At 43.2% G+C, this 25,213-nt stretch overlaps 1 protein-coding gene across 5 annotated transcripts in view; it reads right to left on the bottom strand.

The window, feature by feature from the left end:
- Nucleotides 1-25,213, bottom strand: part of EYS (eyes shut homolog) — a 567,790-nt gene that overhangs the window by 86,124 nt on the left and 456,453 nt on the right. The window lies entirely within an intron of this gene.

Genomic DNA, 25,213 nt, shown 5'->3' with positions numbered 1-25,213 from the left:
AAATGTCTCTGGCTTCTCTTGATTCCGGATCTCCCATATATGGCAGATAACCTGTTCCATAGATTTGATACGCCACAACTTCGTGTTTTCACTCTATGAACATCTTAGTTCTGGAGAGCCAGTGTGGTGTAGTGGTTAAGAGTGGTAGTCTCGTAATCTGGGGAACCGGGTTGCGTCTCCGCTCCTCCACATGCAGCTGCTGGGTGATCTTGGGCTAGTCACACTTCTTTGAAGTCTCTCAGCCCCACTCACCTCACAGAGTGTTTGTTGTCGGGGAGGAAGGGAAAGGAGAATGTTAGCCGCTTTGAGACTCCTTAAAGGGAGTGAAAGGCGGGATATCAAATCCAAACTCTTCTTCTTCTAGTTAGCTATCAGAAGCAGTTTAAACAAACCTTTGCTGTACTGTACAAGAACAATGCTCAACGTGACTCCTTGGTTTATATTTTTGATCACACAGCCTACAATTTTGCAACATTTACTCAACAGTCATTTAAGTGGTCTAGTTGCTCTCTTTGCCCATATTAAATTAGAGAAATGATGCAGTGATCCCTGGAAGCATCTAACTTACCTCCACTGGATTACTATTAGCCCTGAACAACCTTCCCCAACCTAGTGTCATCAAGATATCGATTCCCAACTCCCATCACCCCAGCCAGAATGGCCAGTGATCAGGGATGAGAGGAGTTGCAGGTGTCCATCAACATCTGAAGAGCACCATATTGAGGGAGCATGATACAAAGTAAACTCAGTTGCTTATTGAAAGGCCAACCATATCACAGAATATGATTTGTCTACTTGGTTGATTTCTGATGGGCACAGGAGGTTTGAATGTGCATTTGGGAGTTCCCTTGCCTGTGATGGGTCTCCTTACATTTCAAGTGGAAGATTCTGATGTGTGCACAGATTCTGTTGCATAAGAGAATCTGTGGTCCCCACTGGACTGAATGCGCATGCATACAAACCATTGGACTGAAGTGAATCTGTGCACCAGTTCATCGTTCCAGAAATTTATTTTCTGCAGTTTTAGAGAGCACACGATTCCCACATTCTTGAGAAATATGTTACTGCTAACTTTATATTATTATTATTAATAATAAATTCATATAAATGAGTCTCATTATGCTTTGCTTTTCTCTAAGATGGAGATAAAACACACCTTCCTGTAGGAATCCAGATTCTCTGTTTGTCTATGTATGTACAATGTAAGTACAGCAGGTCATCCTCTAAAAACATGTCATCCAAACAAATAGCTGAACAAAATGCACAGGGGAAAAACAGTACAGAAGGTTCATGAATATTAATAGATGGGAGAAAAATATGTAACACATTTAACATGGATCACTAAATGTACATGCATAGTTTTGTCTGGAATGCTCCCCTTCTAAGCAGGAGATATTAGGTTTGTTAAAATAAAAGCTCTGTTGGCAACAGTCACCTTTATGCAATTTGAAATGCAATATATTTCTTAATGAGGATGTGAAATTGTGCACCACAATCTTAAATTAACATTATTTTAAGTATACAATTCTTTTAAAGTGTAAAGAAAACAAAAAGCAAATAGGGTACTGGCTTACTGTTGCGTGCTCACCAAGAAAGGCTGTAGTCCTACCCATGTTTACTCAGAAGTAAATCCTAGTGAATTAAAAGGGGCTTATTCTCAAGTATATGGAGTTAGGATTGCAGTTGCTAAATCACATACCGTGCTTACACTGACAAAAATCCCCAGGTTTCACATTTTCAGGGTTTTAGATGAAATTAATTTTCAGTTTTCTCTGTAATATTATGGTTGTTGTACCATGTATGTTAACAGCTGGATTTATTGGAGAATATTTCACTAAAGAGAAAAAAAGTTGAGATGCTATATTTCATTTCCCGAGGATGCTTAGGGGACATTAATCATGTAGATACTTTAAGCACAATGCAGTACCCTGAGCAAGGTTTCAATTTATCTGAATAAATATTTCTAACTGACAAAAAAATTCATTTCAGATTAAACTGCCTCTTTCTGATTTGCAACTGTGTTTGGACTAGATGCAGAAGTTTAATCAGAGTCAATTTAACTTTTCTGCTTCTATTTAATAATGTGGAATCACTGACTCCCTGCCTGCTAGCATGAATTAGTCTGGATTTGTTTTTCACAGCAAAGCTAAATCGCACTTGGCTTGATTTTATTTACCTTTAAAGTGAACAATTTATATAGCATATTTCATTTTTTGGGTATAGAATTAGATATATGTGAAGACGATTGTGTGGTGCAGTTCTTTTCACAAATCTATAATAGCATAATGGCAAAGTTGGAAACAAAAAGCCTAGCATAGCATCAAGCAGGCTGTAGTGATTTGCCGCTACAAAGCAGACTGTGAACAGCAATGTATTGCCATCTTAATACAAAGAAGCACGAAGTGTAATAAAGAAGGCTGACTGTTCCACTACTTCAGTTCTAGAAGTACAGCCCAGTTGCATCTATGTTGACTTAGAAGTAACATTTTCATGGCACTTGCAGCCAGGTAAGCACCCATAAATTTTTGTCCTTAATGAAAATGCCTTAGTGGCATGGATTTACCAATGAAAGGAAGGTGTACAGCTTTCAGAACATTCTGCTGGTAGGTAGTACATTAAAAAATAGTGATATATGTGGCAATCTTTACCCAAACAACACACATGAGTGAGTTCATTCATTTTCGGCAGATAGTGACTACAGGTGCACCCCAGGCCCCATCCAGATAATGGACGTGGTACCCACCTTTCTTCACCATCACTTTTGGCCCAAGGCACACATGCACATGTTGGTCCCCTTCACTCTTCTCTGATGTGAATGCTATTCAGGACTGCAGATCTGAGAAACAGTGTGTAGCTAAATTCCTTCTACAATTCACAGAACCTGAGTTCTGTTTCTAGATCCAATGTCCTTTTTTAAAAATACCATAAAGGTGATTTTTCCACCTCCCTCTCCCTCCTAGAAGAGTAAGTGTTCTTGCTCCAGTGTGGTTTATTCTCTGTGTCTTACAGGATTCATTTCACAGCGGATGTAGTCCTCCATTCATCTAGTGACTCGGGGGGTGGGTATGAAATACACATTTTAGAGTACTCCAACTCTCTTTTTTGTGACTTCCATGTTTCCCCTCCCTCTCATTTTTCTGTCCATCTGATAGTCTAGACATGCAGTCTTTTGGGTTGTGGTTCAGTATCTTTAAAACACTCCCTACACTGAAGTGCACCAAGCTGCATCACTGGAGTTGGCATCTGCCTGCCTCAGGAGACAATGGAAGAGTGCGCCTTCAGGGGTGAAGTCAAACCATTGGCGTTTCTTCTTTCTGAGCTCTTTCTGAGCCAGTGTGGTGTAGTGGTTAAGAGCAGTAGACTCGTAATCTGTGGGACCGGGTTCGCTTCCCCGCTCCTCCACATGCAGCTGCTGGGTGACCTTGGGCTAGTCACACTTCTTTGAAGTCTCTCAGCCCCATTCACCTCACAGAGTGTTTGTTGTGAGGGAGGAAGGGAAAGGAGAATGTTAGCCGCTTTGAGACTTCGGGTAGTGATAAAGCGGGTTATCAAATCCAAACAACTCCCCCTCCTCCTCCTCCTCCTCTTCTTCTTCTTCCTCCTCCTCCTCCTCCTCCTCCTCCTCCTCCTCCTCCTCTTCCTAGTGGTCACTGCTATGGACACACAACCTGACTGATTGTCTCCAGGCACTGCAGTAGTCTCACACGACAGGGTTAATGTTGCCAGCATTCATGCCATGTTTTCAGACATCTTTGAAAAGCTGATTTGGTCTGCCAACAGGCCTGGTGCCTGAAGCCAGTTCCCCATAGTGTGTGCCCTTGGGAATCCTGCCATTTTTCCATCTGATGTCGCTGAGACAGTGGGGTTGGGAGAGCACATCTTTGTTTGAGATTCTGCACTGTTTTGTGATCATGGTATATTGTTGTATTTTAGGAAACAGGTGAAGACACACCTCTTTGCACATGCTTTTTTGGGGAGGAAGTAACTGTGATGGAATGAATTTATTGAGAGTTTGACACTGCTACTTCATTATGAGTTAAATTGAGGTAGTGGTTTTTATATTTTTGCATTGCACAGTTGCTAGGCTGTTAATTTTCTTGTAAACCACCCTGCGGCCTTTAGGTGAAGGGCGGCATATACTTAGCTGCTAAGAAATGTAAATAAATAAATACAGTGGTACCTCGGGTTACATACGCTTCAGGTTACAGGCTCCACTAACCCATAAATAGTACCTCAGGTTAAGAACTTTGCTTCAGGATGAGAGCAGAAATCATGCTCCGGCGGCGTGGTGGCAGCAGGAGGCCCCATTAGCTAAAGTGGTACTTCAGGTTAAGAACGGACCTCTGGAACGAATTAAGTACTTAACCCGAGGTACCACTGTTTGTGGCTAGTGAAGCTCCTGGACCCTTCATTTCCCATTCCTGCATTTCTTGACCATTCATGCATTTCAGACGTGCATATGATTGTTTGAATATTATATAGATGTACAGTGTTACAAACACTTCGGGTTACAGACTCTCTCAACCGGAAGTAGTGCCTCAGGTTAAGAAATTTACCTCAGGATGAGAATAGAAATCGTGTGGCAGCAGTGCAGTGGCAGCAGCAGGAGGCCCCATTAGTTAAAGTGGTGCCTCAGGTTAAGAACGGTTTCAGGTTAAGAACGGACCTCCGGAACAAATTTAGTTTGTAACCAGAGATACCACTGTATGTTTGTGGTGATTTATTATTATTATTATTTCAATGCAAGCACAAAATGAGATGCTGTGAAGGAGCAAATGTAGTGACAGAAGTAGATCCCAGAGCTTTTCCAGAAGATGTGTTTCTTTTGCTGGGATATAATAATCGCCTTGCTAGATCAAGCCAAAGCCCTTTTGGCTTTTGACTCCCAAGAGTAGCCAACCTGGTGCCACTTTCCCATAAAATTGTGCTCGAAGTGGCTCACAACATAAATCAACAACTCTAAGTGTATGTATGTGTGTGAGAGAGTATTCATATTAGGAACAACTAACAATAATAATAATATAAATAAAAACAAAAAAACCCCAATCTACACAACATTGTATAAAACAACAGAAGCATTGGGGGGGGGGGAATTGGGGTTATGTCAGTTTCGCACTCATTTGTCAGTTTCAAAACTTCTATCTAACCTTGGCCCTTTTCCTAGATCACACCATCATAGCTATGTTTGAGCATTATAAAACATATACTCTATACTCTGTCCAGGTAACATGCAGGTGACATTACCCAGTTACCTGAAGCAATTTCAAAATGAGTTTCTCAACTTTTGCCCGTGTCTGCTAAGACAAAATAATAAGATGCTGGATGCGGTGGCAAAGCACTGTGAATCTTGTCGGCAATAAAATGTTAGTTCAAATTGTAGCTCAAGAACGTGTGTGAGGTGAGATGAGGTGCATTGGCTTTGTGCAGCTCAGCTTGAATTTGAGCTGAGCAATTCGGTGCAGCTCCATTTACTACCTAATGTAGCTGTAAAGGTGCCTTGGCCCTTTGGTCTTCCGCATTCGCAATACAACCTTCAGGTTATTGAAGATTCTTCCTATTTCAGTCAAGTCAGTGAGGGAAAGAGGGCAACGTTTCGCAGCTCTGCCTGCCTTCGTGGAATTTTCTGTGTTGGTTTTATCCCATTAAAATGAAATCGTATAAAACAAAGGCAGCGTATATTTGTATGTGACTAGGAAACAAAGCGACGTGTCATGTGCCACAGAGGGTGAGTGTTCAAAACGCAGAAGCCCAGAGTCCCATGGTGCATATGGAACTAGTTGTATGGGGAGGTTTTCAGACTCTAGACTAGAGCTTTCCAAACTTTGTGTCGCGACACATTAGTGTGTCGGCTGCAATGTGTAGGTGCGTCGCACAAATGCTCCCCATGCTGCTCTCAGGGCTGAAAGGGGTTAGTTTAACCTCTGGGTTTGGTAGTAAAACTGAATTACTGTGTCGTGAAATGATCCATGTTTAAAAAGTGTGTCACCAGCATGAAAAGTTTGGAAAACTCTCCCTTAGACAATAAGGGCAAGGGATCTACAGTTTGAAACTACAACAACCCAGTGAAGACAGAGTTACTGTTTCATACTATGTACTTAAAGACTAAACATCTGAAATCCAAATAGTTCCATTTCATTACACTGCGGATCATTAGTCGGCCAAGCTTTTTTCACGGCTGTGTTCTATGTAAGAATCAGAGCCAAAGTTAAAAGAAGAGGTTATGCTGTAAAAGATGATCAGCAATACTACAGAATATGGCATGGACCAAATGTAAGTTGCTGGACCAATGGCCCATCTTTGCTTGGTTCTCAGCAGCTTTCAATGTTTCAGGCAGGGGTTTTCCCCTAGCCTTGATCCTTAAGATCCATTACAAAGATACGCTAAAGACTGAACACTGACTCTAAGTCTAGACTCGATTATTATTCTGCAGTCGAACAACAAGCACACCGCAGCAAATTACAGGATTAGACATACAGTGGTGCCCCGCTAGACGAATGCCTCGCAAGACGAAAAACCCGCAAGACGAAAGGGTTTTTCGGTTTTTGCGACGCTTCGCTAGACGATTTTCCCTATGGGCTTGCATCGCAAGACGAAAGCCCATAGGGAAATCTCGGGGACCTTTTTTTAAATGCTGGCGGTGGGGAGCAAAGCCTTTTCCCCCCCTCCGGACTTCAGAAGAGGTCCAGGAAGGCCGGCGGGGGCGAAAGGCTTTGCTCCCCACCGCCAGCATTTTAAAAGCGTCCGGGATAGCAGGGAAGCGCTTCCCGCTATCCCGGACGGCTTTTGAAGGCAGGCAGGGGGGGCAAAGACTTTTGCCCCCCCTGCCTGCCTAACCGGGGGCTTTTAAATCGCCCCGGGACTGTCCGGGGCGATTTAAAAGCCCCCGGACGGCTTTTGAAGCCTCCCCCCGCCGCCCGGCTTCGGGGCATCGTCCCGATGCCGGGCGGTGGGGCAGGAAAGCCTCCCCCAGCCGCCCGGCATCGGAACGATGTCCCGAAGCCGGGCGGCCGGGCGGGAAAGCCTCCCCCAGCCGCCCGGCTTCGGGGCATCGTTCCGATGCCGGGCGGCTGGGGGAGGCTTTCCTGCCCCACCGCCCGGCATCGGGACGATGTCCCGAAGCCGGGCGGCCGGGCGGGAAAGCCTCCCCCAGCCGCCCGGCTTCGGGGCATCGTTCCGATGCCGGGCGGCTGGGGGAGGCTTTCCTGCCCCACCGCCCGGCATCGGGACGATGTCCCGAAGCCGGGCGGCCGGGCGGGAAAGCCTCCCCCAGCCGCCCGGCTTCGGGGCATCGTCCCGATGCCGGGCGGTGGGGCAGGAAAGCCTCCCCCAGCCGCCCGGCTTCGGGGCATCGTCCCGATGCCGGGCGGTGGGGCAGGAACGCCTCCCCCAGCCGCCCGGCATCGGAACGATGTCCCGAAGCCGGGCGGCCGGGCGGGAAAGCCTCCCCCAGCCGCCCGGCTTCGGGGCATCGTCCCGATGCCGGGCGGTGGGGCAGGAAAGCCTCCCCCAGCCGCCCGGCTTCGGGGCATCGTCCCGATGCCGGGCGGTGGGGCAGGAAAGCCTCCCCCAGCCGCCCGGCATCGGAACGATGTCCCGAAGCCGGGCGGCCGGGCGGGAAAGCCTCCCCCCCCGCCCGGCTTCGGGGCATCATCCCGATGCCGGGCGGTGGGGCAGGAACGCCTCCCCCAGCCGCCCGGCTTCGGGGCATCGTCCCGATGCCGGGCGGTGGGGCAGGAACGCCTCCCCCAGCCGCCCGGCTTCGGGGCATCGTCCCGATGCCGGGCGGTGGGGCAGGAACGCCTCCCCCAGCCGCCCGGCATCGGAACGATGTCCCGAAGCCGGGCGGCCGGGCGGGAAAGCCTTTGTCCCCCCTGCCTGCCTTCCCAGGGGCTTTTAAATCGCCCCGGACAGCGGAGAAGTCCTCCGCTGTCCCGGGCGATTTTAAAATGCCGCCCGCCAGAAGAGGTCGGGGGAAGGCTTTTTCCATAGGAACGCATTAATTGATTTTCAATGCATTCCTATGGAAAACCGTGCATCGCAAGACGAAAAACTCGCAAGACGAAGAGACTTGCGGAACGAATTAATTTCGTCTTGCGAGGCACCACTGTATTGGTAATCAAAGGACCTGATATGAAAAGCACTATCTACAGAGAGTGACCCAGGGTGATCCTATATCTTCCAAGATAGCACAACTTTAAATAACTTACAACATTTTAGAGGGTCATTCATAAGCAGGTGGAGGGAATCTTGGGAGATGGCATTTTCTGTGGCAGACCCGAAGCTCTGCAATTCCTTCCACACAGAGATGCATCATATAGTTTCTGTTGTAGGCTAATAATGTATTTCTCAAGTCTGGCCTTTGACAACTGAATTTATATTTTAGGACTCGCCTTATTCTCTTGATTGCAGTCCGTATCAACTGTTATTAATGTTGCCTTTTTAAAATTGTAGGTTGCCCTTGGACCTAATGTTGAAGGGCAGGTAAGAAATATTAATAATTCATATCTTTTTGCACTGAGTTGATAAAATAACTAGTACAACATGCCTTTCATGCCCTTATTTCAAAAATCTGAAGTGTTTCTTTTGTTCCTCCCTGAAATGGAAGCATAATGGCTCAGTCTCAGGAATCCACCAGCCACTGCTTTGTGCAAAAATACAAGGAGCAGGTCTACTCATATGAAAAGTGCAAGCTTGGCACTGTAAACTCATGCAAGATCACAGCCTCTTTTCTGTAAAAAGAAAACCCACATCTTGCAGTTTTCCTTTTTGCAGAAGTAGAACCACCCAGTTCTAATGTTTTACTGCTAATACAAACAGACCCTTCATATGAACAAGGGTTGCTGTTTGGTGTGTGCGTGTTCAAGCAGTCCACTAAAATGTTGTTGGAACTGATCCTCTTTTTCTTTCCATCTTTTTAAGACTCATGTTGTCTGCTGGCTTTCAATCATTATACCATTAAAACAGTGGCAGCGCAGAAATCAAAGTTGGCGTTCTCCCGGGGTTTACCTACTACTTGCAGAGGGGGACCAATGATTCTAGTAAACACTGAGAGAAAAGGCTCAAGGCGCCAATATGACCGAAAAAGAAAAAGAAAAAAAAGAAGACAAGTGGCAGAAAAAGGTGAGAAATTAAAGAAGTCCTAAAGGCAATGTTTACATCTTGGCACAGTGCCTTGTCAGTGATGTGACTCAACTAAAGAGCAAAAGATAATGAGGACAAGTTGACATTCAAGATGCAGAAAGCCCTGGCAAATAATTCTAACTGTCTAAAAATAATAATACAGTGAATTTCCAAGAAAGCATTAACACAAAAATATATTTTTCTTGAGTGTTTCCCGAGTCTCTGTAAGAGCCCTCTACTTCAGTCTCATTAACCTGAACTGAAACTAAATAAATTCTGTATTGAATTATTATTTTTTATGTTCATTACTCTTTAGTTCAGGATCCCAGGATTTACAGGCTATACATAAGGCACTATGACTGCTGCTTTTTGTGAGTGGCAATGTGTATTGTTAGTCAGATCCCAAACCATTATTGGCTTTGCTTTCTATTCTGTTTGCCTTAATTTACAGCCAGCCTACAGAAAGTCCACTGTTCCATTTTTCAATGTGTCTCCTGCTACTACAGTGCCCCATATTAAAGTAAGTAAATATTAAGTAAAATATTTAATGCTTTGCCATTGGCAAACAAAAGTATTTGATAAAGTAGAAAATCAGGGTTGCCTGTATCTGGCTACTGATTAAAATAACCAGCTGGCTCACTCCTTTTTTTCTTAGGCAAACACACAAAGGTTATACATTGCAAAGAAGGTCTGAGGCTAGGAAGGCAAAATAGGGTTAGCACTAAATAGGGCTGTATAGCAAATAAACTAGGGGAAACGTTGTTAGAATTTTATGTTCAACAAAAGACCCAGACAAATCTGGGCAGAAGCATTTTCAACACCCTAAAGCATTTCCTTAGAAGAGTCTTCCTCCTGCTCCTTTCTCTTACAATTTGGGTGTCACACAACTCAGAAGAGAAGGACAGTACAAAAAGTATTATGCTGGCAGAAAGGGGGGAAATGAGTGTGCATGCATGTGCAGAATTGCAGAACATGGGTGCACAACTGCAGCATCCGTATGGTGCCCACAACAGTGTGTCTCTTTTACAAATGAGCCCAAGAAAGTCAGTGGTTCCTGTAGTCTGTCCTTGTGAGTTGCCCTGAGAACCTCTACTATTGAGCCGCCTATATAAATTTAGTAAACAAAGGAATAAATGTAGTGGACTGAGTGTTGGGCAAGGGTCACTAGACCCAGATCTAACTACTCCCTCGGTCATGATGCTCTCTGGGTGACCTAGAGCCAATTACTCATTCTGAGCCTCTCTCACCTCCAAGGTCAGGATTAATGTCCACCGCACTGAAGGCCTAGAAGGAATGGTGGGGAAGAGATGTAATAAAAAGAAACATTGTAGCACAAGGATGGGGAAGTGGAGGCCCATTAGCAGCAGCCAGTATGGCAAATGATCAAGGATAATGAGAATTGTAGTTGAGCAGCCTCTGCAGGGTAACACATTCCCCATCCCTGCTGTATCCTTTTGTTTAGCTAACAGCCAGGTAAGTTTCCACAAAAGGCACTCTATCTTCTGGTCTGAGATCAGCATTCTGCCAGTGTGTGCGGGTAGCTGGAGGAGCAGTATGAGTCAGAATGAAACTAATAGGTGATATCCAGGCCAGAATGTCTGCAGCTGGCTTGGAAGAAAGAACCACGTTACAGGGAAACAAAAGCACACAGGTTGCTCATGGGGAATTTCTGTCACTTGACAGACTGGTGCTGCCTATCTGGGCTTTTCACTGTTTCCTTATACATGACTTGTGCACTAGGAATATCTTTTCATTCTAAAAAAGCTCCACAGGTGTCCAGTGGTCTCCTGTGCAAATGAAAACGAAGGATCGTACCCAATGATGTTGTTCCATTCACGCAAGGACTTCCACTTGCACAATGGAACTTCTCCCCGCAGGCACTAGCAGTTCTGTTCTGGAGCAGATTTGGAGCAGGGGTGGGGTAAGGAAGGGGAAGGGGAAGTCCTTAAGCAAACATACATACAACGCTAAAGCTGCAATCCTAAATACATTTACCTGCAATGCAAAACAGAATGGAATCAGTGAGCCTAACTACTGTGTTGGATTTAAGCCAGGGGTCGGCAAGGTTTACCTCGCCTGGGCTGGTTCACTCCCACAGAGATTGTTCCGTGGGCCAGATCGCGTCTGCGCAGATGTGATTTTTGGCATCTGCACATGCGCAGACACGATTTCCTATGTCTGCACAGATGCAATTTTTGGCGCCGCGAAAGTGAGTCCCCACTCCTTGCTCCTTGCGGGGGCTCACCAAGCGGTCAGCTCGGTCAGTGGGCAGCTCATGGGCCGTTTAAATGACCCCTGTTGGCCGCTTGTGGCCCATGGGCTGCATGTTGCCTAGCCCTGGATTTAAGCCTTTAGGGGATGCGGGTGGCGCTGTGGGTTAAACCACAGAGCCTAGGGCTTGCCAATCACAAGGTCGGCGGTTCGAATCCCCGCAACGGGGTGAGCTCCCGTGGCTCGGTCCCAGCTCCTGCCCACCTAGCAGTTTGAAAACACATCGAAGTGCAAGTAGATAAATAGATACCGCTCCAGCAGGAAGGTAAACAGTGTTGCCGTGCGCTGCTCTGGTTCGCCAGAAGCGGCTTAGTCATGCTGGCCACATGACCCGGAAGCTGTACGCCGGCTCCCTCAGCCAATAAAGCCAGATGAGAACTGCAACCCCAGAGTCGGACACAACTGGACCTAATGGTCAGGGGTCCCTTTACCTTTACCTAAGTTGAATATGGCTGCATGAAGAAGGTCCCAAGTGCCATACCTGGCACCTCCAAGTAGGAACGTTCCATGTCTGAAACCCCAGAGGGTCACTAACAGCTGCTTGTTACCATAAAGCAGCAATGCTGCAGCAAGCAAAGGCTCTAGCAGCTCAGTCAGCTGCTTGTGGCTGCAAAGCCAAACAGGATGTTTGTGACTGTTGCCATGGGAACAAAGGGGCAGTCCATTCTGTATTGAGCACCGGATGTTAGCTCAGAGTGTGTGTCACATGACTCGTACTGGAAGTACATGGGTGGAGTTTATTTCTTACTGCTGTTGAGTGCAGACATGTTTCTCTGTACTGATGTAAGAGACAGAAATAAAGGATGTAAATAGATTTCTGTCTGCTTCTTTCCCCTCCCTGGGGATACCAAAGGGGAGAGAGAAGAAATGGTGTGTTCTTCTCACACATCTGGGAAGAATCGCCGAGACCTCGCCTGCTTATCTGCCGGGAGTAGCAGCGGGGAGGTCGCCAAGGAATATCTGCCGGTGCCTACGCTGTGGCACATTCCTCTGACCCAGGCAGAATTCCAACACTGCTGAGCTAGACAGACAAAAGGTCTGACTCAGGACAAGGCAGCTTTCTACCTTCCCATGTTGTACCTAAAAGTAAGCTCCATTGCAAGTTACTCTGAGTAGACAGGAGTGGGAACATTTGATATAACTATCAGGCCAAATAAAACTGCTGGCCCATGAGCTGCCATTTGTCTATCCATGCCTTGGATAGTCTTATGTATATGGTCATATTGATGGAGACTGAATGAAACATGTAGATATTTTCGATAGTTCATTTATGCCCTCTTCTCTTTTATATATATATATTAAGGCATTGATCATGATATTTTTATAAGACACTGAACAGCTTAAAGACTATTCCGTTTCTTATGTTTTAATATAGGTAAAACAAACGAACAAATGTCCAAGATGTTTCAATGCTACACCTAGTTTCCTGCTGATGTATTATTTTACAAGTTTCCCTTTCTTCTCCAAAATGAATTTATTGGTTGCTATTTACTGTGCATATAATTTGTTCACACAGTTTACATTCATTATGCCTTCAAACAATATTTGTTCTGAATTGGAGGCAGAGTTGAGCACTCCTTTAAATAAATGCTTTGGGAAGGCTGCAGCTTATGACAAATTGGTAAGATCATCCTAGGCGTAATTACCTCCTGTTTATATGTGTTGAAGATTAATGATGTAATATTGATTATATATAAGGATGTATAATGGTCATTTCTCATTTGCCCTTGTTGTTTAAATATATATATATATTGATATGACAAGGCTTATAAATATATTTAATTAGTTCCATTACTTTGAACATGGAAGGTAAAAACAACAGATGAGTGCCAAAATACTTTACAATGCTTCCTCCATCATCTGCTAGTTACTCAATCATCTTTACAATATACTGGGCAAGACTAATCTTTCTCTCTTGTTTTTAAGATAAGAGTTTAATATGGAGAGTGACAGAAGGTTACGAATGAGCCTACCTGTGTCATTATCTCTCAACATGTACGGAATGAGCATGCATTCTCTCCAGACAGAAGGAAAAAAGGGAGAATCTCTCAAACCTAGTGCTTTGAAACTGGGTTTCTGCAAAATACTTGCATTAAAAAATGACCATCTTTGCTATGTGTCAGGGTCTCCAGATTTTAACTGAGACTCTCTGGGTCAAACTAGATGCTACTTTAACGACAGAGTTAAATCGCATGCTTTGGCTTCCCTACCTATAGCTTGTTCTTTAAACAAATGGTAGCCACCCACCAATGCAGCTATTTGCACCTGAAACTGCAAATAACAGCCTGGGGGAAGTGGAATGGGAGGAGGAAAAATCAAACTTCGCCTCCTCTTACACAATTGTCCCAACTCCTCTTACACAATTGTCCTCACTAAGCTACTTTTGAAAAATGCAGATCTTGAGAATAGAATTCACACACCACATTAATGTAATGTCTAATTTGCCCCTGTGGTGTCAAGGACTGGCACAACTCCAAAGAGTGTGTTGCAGAGGCAGGGGACCAGGGGAGTGACCCAGGAGAGGGGACCAGTGATTTATGGAGTGTCACACCACCTGCAAGACAGGAGTCAGGGGAGGAGGGAGAGTCAGGGCAGTCTGAGGCAGAGGAGGGTGCCCTGTATGTAGCAGAGGAAGGAGGGATGGTTCAGGCATGGATCAGTAGATTCCCCACCTTTGCCCACCCTACAGTCTCCTAGAACCAGGAGGGACTTGAAAGGGAAGAGCAGCAACAACTTCCATGCAGTGTGCTGGGGGAAGGTGGATTCTCAGCCTCTGTTTCTTGTGTTTAGGCACAGAGAGTGGGGGAGAGAGACCCCCTTATACTGGGAGGAGATGGGGGAACGAGACTTTGCAGTTACTCCCCTCCTGACCAAAAGCATTCTTGCGTGCAGGATGAGGGGTCAATTCTTGGTACTTCTTTGGAAGTTGCAAGCAAAGGAGCACTCTGCACCATGCAGGATTGATACATTTGCACAGCACTTGTTAAGCAGAGTTATCGATTCTACAGGGTGCTGCTTTGCAAGCACCTTTTCTGTGGGGAAGCCTCTTGCAAAGGAGAATGCTGCACCATGCAGGACCAAGCCAAGCCTCCTGTTCAGTGGAGCCATTGACCCTGCTAGGTGCTGCTTCAGGGATGGGGTGTCAGGCAAGATGGAAAGTCGGGGGGTGGCAGGTTCCTACCTTCTCCTGGGAAGATGCAACTGGCAATCAGATAGCCCTCTGGCCTTTTTACAGGCTTTCCCACCCAGTGCCTGCCTCTCCTTCATGCCTAATATGCTGACAGCCAAGGATCACTCTGGGCCACCCAAGCTATTGAGCAGCAATCCATGGCTATCTCAACTTGAGACAACAGATACCAGAATCCCCTGAATATTCACTGAGCCTTTCTAATGATCAGAGTTGCTCTTTGTTTACTGTGGCATACCTCGATAACCCGTATCATCCTGTCAAATGGTAAAGTTGGGTTTATTTTTCATACATACATACATACATACATGCATACATGCGACAGATTTGTGGTATCAACAGTCATCTACAGCCATACAAGAGATCTTCTTGGGTGTCAGTTGCAAATGTGTGAAGGTGAGTGGTGTGTGTGTGCTGCCAAGCCCTGCACCCTCTGACGCATCATGTGCTCACACTTTGGAAACCTCCATGAGGGTCTGAGGGTAAAGACCTGAAGTGAGGATCCCCTCCCCTTTTTGTGCAATTTAGAACCCTCCACTCCCAGCCCACAATCTACATTTATACTGTGAGATCCTTGGAACAGAGATCTTCTGTTGCTCTGAAAAATTTCATAGACACTGATGAAAATAGCTGGGCCACCTACATAAAAGCGCTTCTACTTTCTTTCTTGTAGAATGCTTGACACGCATCATCAAAATATTGTGTTCTGCTCTTGGTGGCATGGCTGATTATTTCAGAAGGATAAATACTGTTCTTGGAATGTCATTGTCTTAAGATGTCATTATCATGCAAGGAGGGATTGCTGTCAGCAAGCTGAACTTTATCTTCTCCTTGAAGTCACACTGTCTCAGAACACATGGCACAATGTGAAAGACACTGGTGTAATGAAATATTTCCAGGACATATGTTATGTAAATATTGCCCTCTAAATAAATTGTCATCTTCAGAACATTGCTTTTGTGTCAGTCATGTAAACTCAAATGATACATCTGTCTGCTGATTTACAACACTATGATATGGTACATGGTTTTTTAAAAATAAAATAAAATAATAAAAATATTACATTAGAATAAAAGGTTTTCTGGTTTGTTGTCTGCATTAAAATCTAGCATTTCCTCCTTGTCTGTTCTGTTAATTAAATTGAGATTTTAATTATTGCACACAATATCCTGCTTTGCATGTGGCTGCTTAGCTATAGGACTGTACACATGATTATAAAACAAAACCACTCCAGCCAATGCTACTCATTACTGAAACTGTTTAAACTGAAAGAATATGATAATATAGATTAATTTAATAAAAAGCTGTATTCAGTTTTTACTGTACTGCAGATATCTGCAGCAACCAGTAAGTAAATGCACAGTTAAATAACATGGGTCTACAGGCTGTACAAAAATTAATTGTAAGCAACATGGTTTTATTTTAGGTCTTCAAGCCATTATTTCTCAAGAATATAATTTTTGTTTTATGTTATTAGGTAGAGTACACTAGCCTGCCTGAGAACTTTCTCGTGTTTATAAGTGCAGTTTTAGCACCAAGAGGGATGCCACATAGGTTTTCTGCCAACAAAATGTGTTGGAGTATCCCTGGTTCTACCTCTACATTGGGGGGCAGTAACCAATATGGTGCCCTCCATTTGTTGGACTACAATTCCCATTAAAGGTAAAGGGACCCTTGACCATTAGGTCCAGTTGTGGCCAACTGTGGGGCTGCGGCGCTCATCTCGCTTTACTGGCCGAGGGAGCCGGCGTACAGCTTCCAGGTCATGTGGCCAGCATGACTAAGCTGCTTCAGGTGAACCAGAGCAGTGCACAGAAACGCCGTTTACCTTCCCGCCGGAGCGGTACCTATTTATCTACTTGCACTTTGATGTGTTTTCTTTTTTTTTTTTTCATATATTTTTATTGAATTTTAGCAACACAAAAAAGAAAAACTTATTTGTATCCCATTACATCTCATCTCTCTTCTCTGTTTAGACCTCCCTCAACTTTCCCGACAATCTTTCGCACCCTCTATCCTATCTACACATTTCTTAGCTTCAACATTACCATTAAACGTTACAATTCTTTCTATGTTTCTCTTTGCGTAATGTTCCTCACTCTTTCACAAAGCTTCTTTGAGACACACTAACGTTGTCTGTTCCTCACATACGATTTCCAAATAATCCGTAAATTTCCCCCAGTTTTCCAAAAATTTCTGATCTTTTTGATATCTTATTTTGCCTGTTAATTTGTCCAATTCTGCGTAATCCATAAGTTTAGCCCTCCAGTCTTCCAGAGTCGGGACCTCTTTTCCTTTCCAATTCTGGGCCACCAGCATCCTTGCCGCCGTAATAGCATATTGAAAAAATTTACAGTCTTTCCTTATTATATCCCTTCTTGTTATTCCTAATAGAAAAATTTCCGGTTTTTTAACAAAATTATATCCTAATATTTTCTTCAGTTCACTGTGTATAGTCCCCCAAAATTCCCTTATTTTGCTGCACTCCCACCACATGTGCATGAATGTACCCTCCTTCTCTCCACACCTCCAACATTTATTACTGATTTTATACATTCTAGCTAATCTTACTGGCGTCAGGTACCATCTATACACCATCTTCATTGAGTTCTCTTTTAGGGAGACACAGGCTGTAAATTTTATGTTTTCGTTCCATATTTTGTACCAATCATCTATTTCTATGTTTTGTCCCAAATCTCTGGCCCATTGAATCATCGTATCTTTCACCCCCTCATCCATCGTATACCATTCTAACAAGATTTTATACATTTTTGAAATCACCTTATGGTTGTTATTCACTATTTCTATTTGAAATTTGGATTCTCTTTCTCTATACCCTTTTTCTTTTTCATCCCTCTTAAACATTTCGTTTATTTGGAGGTAGTGTAGCCAATCATAAACCTGCCCTTTTATTTCCTCGTATGGTTTTATCCTCCATTTTCCCCCTTCCTTCCTCACCAATTCTCCATAAGTCGCCCAGTTGTCTCTCATATTAACTTTTTTAACTGCCAACACCTCTAATGGGGACAGCCAATGTGGGACTCCGACTTCCAGAATGTTTTTATATCTATCCCATACCTCCAGCAAGGCTCTCCGAAAGATATGGTTTTCAAATGATTTATAACCCTTTTTCTTCTCCTTCCATAAATGGGCGTGCCATCCAGCTCTATTATCGAATCCTTCCAGATCTAACAGCTTTGTGTTTTTCAGGTTGATCCATTCTTTCAGCCAACATAAGCATGCTGACTCATAATATATCTTTAAGTCGGGCAGGGCAAAACCCCCCCTTTCCTTTGCATCTATCAATAATTTATGTTTAATTCTTGGTTTTTTCCCCTGCCAAACATATCTTGCGATCAACCTCTGCCATTCTTTAAAAATCAACGTTCCTTTTAAGATCGGTAGCATTTGGAATAGGAATAACATTTTGGGCAATACTGACATCTTAATTAGAGAAATTCTGCCCCAAATGGATAATTTTAGTCTATTCCATATTATCAAGTCCTTCTTAATTTTATTCCATGTCGGTGTATAGTTATTCTGGTATAGGTCGATATTTTTTGGGGTCAGCCAAATTCCTAAGTATTTCACTTTTTTGACGATTTCAATTCCTGTTTGTTGCTGCAATTCTTCCGTCGCTGATTTCTCCATATTTTTAACCATGATTTTTGTTTTCTTCCTATTTATTATGAACCCCGCTACCTCTCCAAATTTCTCAATTTCATCCAATATTTCTGTAGCTGACTCCAGCGGATCTTCAGCCGTCAGCACCAAGTCATCTGCGAAGGCTCTTACTTTATGTTGGTCTTTTCCTACCGCCACCCCTTTTATTCTTTCTTTTTTCCTTATTGAGTCTAGTAACACCTCCAGAACCATGATGAATATCAATGGGGACAGTGGACAGCCTTGTCTAGTGCCTTTTGAGATTTTTATTTCTTCTGAAATCACACTATTTACTATCAATCTGGCTCTTTGCTCCGTGTATATCGCCTTTACTCCGTTGAAAAAATTGTTGCCCATATCCCTCTGTTCGATGTTTTTCAGCAGAAAGTCCCATGATACATTATCAAATGCTTTTTCAGCATCCACAAACATTAGCATTGCCTGCTTCTCATTCCTAGCAGACAGATATTCTATAATATTTACAATATTTCTCACATTGTCTCTCATCTGTCTGCCGGGAAGGAAGCCTGCCTGATCTTCATGTATAATTCCTTGTAAAACCTTTTTCAGCCTTTCTGCCAGTATCCCTGCGAAGATTTTATAATCCGTATTCAATAGGGAGATTGGCCTATAATTTCTGACTTGCGTCAGATCTGCATCGTCTTTTGGAATAAATGTTATGAGTGCTTCTCTCCACGTCTCCGGAATCTCTTTCTCCTTCAAAATCATATTCATCACTTCTTTCATTGGTTGTATCAGAGTTGTCTCTAGTTCTTTATAGTACCTTGCTGTAAAGCCATCTGGTCCCGGGGCTTTTCCATTTTTCAGTTTTTTGATTGCCTCTTTTATCTCTTCCAATCTTATTGGGGTGTTCAGTCTCTCTTGTGCCTCTGTTGGAATCTTCTGTACTTCTTTCTCTTTTAAATATCTTTCTATTTTCCTTGTGTTGTTCTTTTCTTTCCTTCTATACAGTTGTTTGTAGAAATCCAAAAATCCTTTCCTAATCCCCTTAGGGTTGGTTATCTCCTCTCCACCCACCTCTATTTTGTTTATTGTATTTCGCTCTTTTCTTTCCTTAGTCTGCCATGCCAGCCACTTCCCTGCTTTATTTGCAAATTCAAAATTCTTTTGTCTTAATCTTTTAATATTCCATTCAACTTCTTTGTTTATCATCATTTCGAACTCCTTTTGCAACACTTTAATACTTTGTTTGATTCTGGCATTATTTGGCTCTTTTATCAGTTTCTGTTCGTTTTCCATAATTTGTCTTAATAGTTCCTTCTTTTCCTTTTCTCTATTCTTTCTTTTAATCGAGTTCTGTTGGATAAAGTACCCCCTCATCACCGCCTTGCCTGCGTCCCAGACCACACTCTTCTTCGTTCCTTTGTCCCAATTATCTTCAAAATATTCTTTCAATTTCTTCTTCGCCTCTTCAATTACCTTTTGATCATCCAATAAGTAGTCGCTCATTTTCCATCTAAACGATCTTTCTTCCAAACTCTTGATTTCTATTTCCAAAGGACTGTGATCTGAGATTACTCTTGGTTGAATTTCTACCTGGGATATTCTCGGTGCCAGCTCATTTGATATCCAAATTTGGTCAATTCTGGACATAGATTCATTTGGGTCGGAGTAGAATGTGAATTCTTTTCTTAGTGGGTATCTCAGCCTCCAGATGTCTATTAGATTACAGCTCTTTATCATTTCAAAAAAAGACTTAGGTAACTTCCCTTCTTTTGAGCTGTTATTCCTTAGTCTATCCATTTCTAAGGAGACCACCCCGTTCATATCTCCCATCAAAACTATCTTTTGGTCTGCAAATTCTAATAGTTTGTCCTCCAATTTTTTGTAAAATTCGGATTTATTATCATTTGGCGCATAGATCCCGACCACTATTATTTTTTCACCTTGCCAATTGATCTGAATTGCCATCATTCTTCCTTCATCGTCTTTGAATATTTGTTGGGCTTCTATTTTGCTTTTGACGTACATTACCACTCCTCTCTTCTTCTTTTTATCTGAGGATATAAATTCATTGCCTAATCTCTTATTAATCAGGATCCTTCTGTGACCCCTTGCGATGTGGGTCTCTTGTAGACAAATTATGTCTAAGTTTTTCTTCTTTAAAAATTGTTCCACCTTGTTGCGTTTTTTCTTTTCATTCAAGCCATTCACATTCCAGTTCCAGATTTTTAAAGCCATATTATTTTACTTAAATGTATTTAGATGCCTTCCTCCTCTTCTTCCTCCTCTTCCTCTCTCGCCTCTTCTTCCTCCTGTTCCTCGTCTCTCTGGCTGTTTTTCCTCTTTGTCTCTTCTCCTCCTGATGCGCCCTTATCCTCTTCCTCCTCTTCTGCCGTCAGCTCTTTGTATTTCCTTTGAAATTTACTTATCTCTTGCGGATTGGTCAGTCTGTGCCTTTTGCTCTTGTAAAAAAAGGAGATCCCCTCGGGGAACTCCCATTTAAATTCTATATTATTCTTTTTGAGAGTTTGGACTATTGCTTTATAGGGGTCTCTCCGTTTCAATAATCTAATTGGAATGTCCTTGAAAATGATTGTGTAGCTACCGTCTATAATTAGCCTTTTTTCTCTATTTTTTTGAAGGACCAAATTTCTCATGTCCCTATCTTTGAAAATTATGAGGCAGTCTCCTGGATATTTCTTCGCTTTGTTTGTTTTAACCCTCATTCTGAAGACGTTCGATATCATATTTGCTACTTCACCTTCCTGGAGTTCCAGCCACCGCGCCAGCTCTACTATTAACTTTTGTCTGATATTCTCATTCTGCGTTTCTGGTATCCCTCTCATCCTCAGATTTGCTTCCCGTCGTCGAAGCTCACTCATAGAGATGGCATCCCACATTTCTTCTTGGGTTTTGTTGGTCTCCTGGAGTCCCATCTTAGTTTTATCTTCTTCTCGCTTTAATTCTCTTATTTCCGTTTTTATCTTTTTCATCCCCTCTTCTAATGCTTGGGTTCTTTTAGATACTTCCTTAATTTGCCCTTTGAGTTCTCTTACTGTCTCATCTATTTTCTTATCTATTTTTCCAATTCTTGCGTCTACCTGTTCAATTTTTGATTCTAAGTTCTTTTCACTCTGTCTAATTTCACTGAACATTTTTAATATTTCTGCTCTGAAATCAGATTCTTGTTTGGACCCCTTTCTTTCAGTTGGGGTCCCCCCCTCCCCTACCTTTTTCTGCGTGTATGACATTGTGAGATTTTGGTCTGATTCCGCTGAACCGTTTAAATTAAACCCAGTATACCGTTTTTCCCTTCTTCCCACTTCCCGGAGAACCAACTCCCCCCTCCCCCAACAGAAAACTCAATTTAGAAAAAGAATGAGGAAGTCTATATTCCAGTTCCCACTGTCTCCTTAAGTTTGCAGTCTTTGCGAATTTGGTCCGATATTAGTCTTCTTACTTCTTGCCACCAATTAGGCTAATCCGTTAAATATGAGGATTCAAACTTCACTTCCAAAATTTGATACCCCAGTTCCCTTTTCTTTCTTTCTGAGTCTTCTTGCCCCCAATTGGGCTAATCCCCCTTTCACTGTCTTCCAATCCTGTTTTATCTTCTTGCCCTCAATTGGGCTAACTCCTTTTGGCCGCGATTGAAATCACTTTCCAGAGGCTCCGGAAGCCCCTTAGACAGCGCTCTGTTTTTCGCTTCCAACCCAGTTCCGATGAGTCGGGTGGGTAGGAAGAATAAATAAAGTAGTGATATATTACAATAGTATATTGTGTTGCAGCTTCCTCCTCTACCGCAAGGGCGCTGTTAATCCTGCTAGCCAGGGGGGAGTGAGTGTCTTGATGTGTTTTCAAACCGCTAGGTTGGCAGGAGCAGGGACCGAGCAATGGGAGCTCACCCTGTCACAGGGATTCGAACTGCCGACCTTCTGATCAGCAAGTCCTAGGCTCTGTGGTTTAACCCACAGCGCCGCCTGCATCCCTACAATTCCCATTACCCCGACCAATAGCCACACTGGCTGGGTTTGATGCGAATTGCAGTCCAGCATTTAGAGTGGACCACACATTGGCTACCCCTGCTCTAGGCCTGCTTACAGAAGCAAAAATGTCAAACAGTACATCACAAGTAGGGTTATTAGCTCTTGTCCCAGATACATAGTGTCTCTTGCATTAACAGCTTTGGGAAAGCAAAACCTTGGAAAGGTGAAATAGTGACTCCCATTCTAGTACTATAGTGATCTACTTCTAAAAACCAAAAACTGCAGCAATGTTTGCTACAGAAGGCAGGAAATGGCAGTCAAAGAATGGACCACTGAATAGCCATGTCAGTCTTAATTGTATTGAGGGGTTTTGCTACCCTGAAGCAGATAGCACCCATTGCTCTATCCCTGAGTCAAAGGTTGGCAACTTCAATTCCAAATGTGTACACAAGGATGTCAAGCCGTATCTCTTTAGATACGATCCTCAGACTGCACCATGGAGTACATTTGCCACAGCAGGCTGGACTACATCCATGCTACAGGATTGCATGTGCAGTACATGGCTGGATCTGTGGGCTGGTTTCCAATCTTAGTCATTTTTGTGACCTGGAAATGTGAGATGAAGAAGATACATCTGAAGATCTCCTTGCAGCTCTGCATGAAGAACCACCAGATACTTCTGCAGGGACTGTCTGTCCCTCCTCCCATCCCAAGCAAGGCCAAGAACACTTTGAAAATTCATTTAAAAATAAAAAATAAAAATACATTTTTATTGACGGTGCCAAACCATAATCTTGACACACAATGTGCCAAGGTGAAAGGTTCACACAGACACATTGATATTTGTGATACTACACTTCTAAAATGCGCCAGAGGCAACAACCCACTCAGCCCCCCACCACTCTGCGACTCTGTTAAAGGGATATTTTTGGAAACACTGGATAAGCATTTGCTAAGGCTCCTTTAGGAGGACAGTTAGAGTGAGAAGACCAACCCTTTTCCAGAGCATGAAGAGTATTGTAATGAAGACATCTGCTCCTCAAGTACTTGTTTAATGAGCTTGAATAGTTGCAGCAATTGCTTTCTTATCTTTGATAGATCATCTTAAAAGAGGTGGAAGACTGTTCTTATACTTAATCCAAGCCAAGTGTTTGAAGAGGCAACATAACCAGGGGGAAGTATCCGTGAATTATGTACTGAATTTAAAGTAAGAAACCAAGACAAAAATGGGGAAAAAGTATAGACACCTCTATGTATTCTTTGAGTTTGTTTAAAGCACCCATTCTTTGCTATTATTTGATTTAGGTTTACTGGCAAAATGAGAGAAGCTCAACAATCTATATGCAGCTATTATGTTTGGCATGGATGCACTGGTACTATTCGGCTTATGTTGCAGGAAACATTTGCTGTTGGCACGACAGATAAAATGCTGTTAAATGGCCACATATACATTTTGGAGAACCATGGTTCATTTTCTGCCCCTTCCACAATGGGAAACTAAGAATTTGGTCCTGTATACCTGAAGGAGCGTCTCCACCCCCATCGTTCAGCCCGGAAACTGAGATCCAGCGCCAAGGGCCTTCTGGTGGTTCCCTCACTGTGAGAAGTTAGGGTTAGGGCAGAGGGCCTTCTCGATAGTGCCACATGCCCTGTGGAATGCCCCCCCCATCAGATGTCAAGGAAATAAGCAACTATCCTACTTTTAAAAGACATTTGAGAGCAGCCCTGTTTAGGGAAGTTTTAATGTTTAATGCTGTATTGTGTTTTTAATATAGAGTGGCTGGGGAAACCGAAGCCAGATGGGCGGGGTATAAATAATAAATTATTTTATTATTATGATAGTCCAGATGTTATGGAATCCTGCTTGGGACTATGTTTCAGTTATTTCTGGCCTTCATACTTTAAAAATAGTCTTAACTGGAAGGCAACAATACTCCCAAATAGACTTCAGCACTGTGACACCTTGGGAAGAAGTGATACTTGACAAAACAGGGCTCAAAAAATACATTCTGGGTATATTTGGTCCTCCTGCTTAGAATGCTCTCCTTGTAATCTAAAAATGAAAGGGCAGATTTTCTCCACACTTTGATCCTTAAAACATTCTGGCTAGTCCCACACAAACTCAGTCCTTAGATCAGAGCACAACCAAACCATGCTGACGGGAGTGTGGGAAACACTAGCTCAGCTAATCCACTGAAGGCCTTATAATGTTCTCAGTTGCACACTATGTCCTTTCTTCACTCTGGTTCATGCACTTAATGTGGATGAAATATGGCGGTAGAGTAGCAGTGCAAAGCTATACAGTTTACTGTGCAGATAGACTCTACTGATCAGGTATGGGTGGCCGATTCCCAGAGCCTGATTTTCTCCATCAAACAAACCCGGAAGAATCAAGAGAACTGTATCTTCCTGCTAACAGACACTTACATCAAGTGCCCTGCTCATTAGAGACTGTTGGTGCAATGGATCAGAGTGACTGACACAACCCCAACCATCATGGAGACCATGAAATTTCAACATTGCCTAGCTAAACGTATTATCTGGTGTCAGGTGTGTCTGTGTGTCTCTTTGTGTGTGAGATGGAGACAAATTTTGTACCTGCCCTGTGAAGTTCAGTTTGAGAGATTAATCAAAGTCTAGCACTCCAAATGTCTGCTCCAATACAGCTATCTGGGACACAACCATAATATTCACACAAAGCAACACAGCGCCAAATATAAGCTTTCCTACAGATTTAAGAGGTGGTTGAGAAAGCTGTACTGGAAGCCTGTGGACCGATTAGCCTAATACACAATAAAATAGTAAAAGAAGCTGATTTTTAAATGCATCTTTTGAAAAACCTGTAGCCATGCATCCCGAAGTAATAGTGGCTTGTAGGGTATGATTTCTAAGGTGAAAAGAGAGTGCTGAGGAAAGAGAGTTTCTCCTCATTGTGGTCTACTTTGAAGGCTGTCTAGTCTCTACTTCAAAGCTGTTCATTTTCATGACTTTCAAGTTACATTATCTGCCTGGGCATATTTTG

This window comes from Podarcis melisellensis, assembly GCF_964234715.1.
Source record: "Podarcis melisellensis genome assembly, chromosome: 3".
NCBI classification, from domain to species: Eukaryota; Metazoa; Chordata; class Lepidosauria; order Squamata; family Lacertidae; genus Podarcis; species Podarcis melisellensis.
The sequence above is the reverse complement of the archived record's forward strand: the minus strand, read 5'-3'. Positions and strand labels throughout refer to the sequence as shown.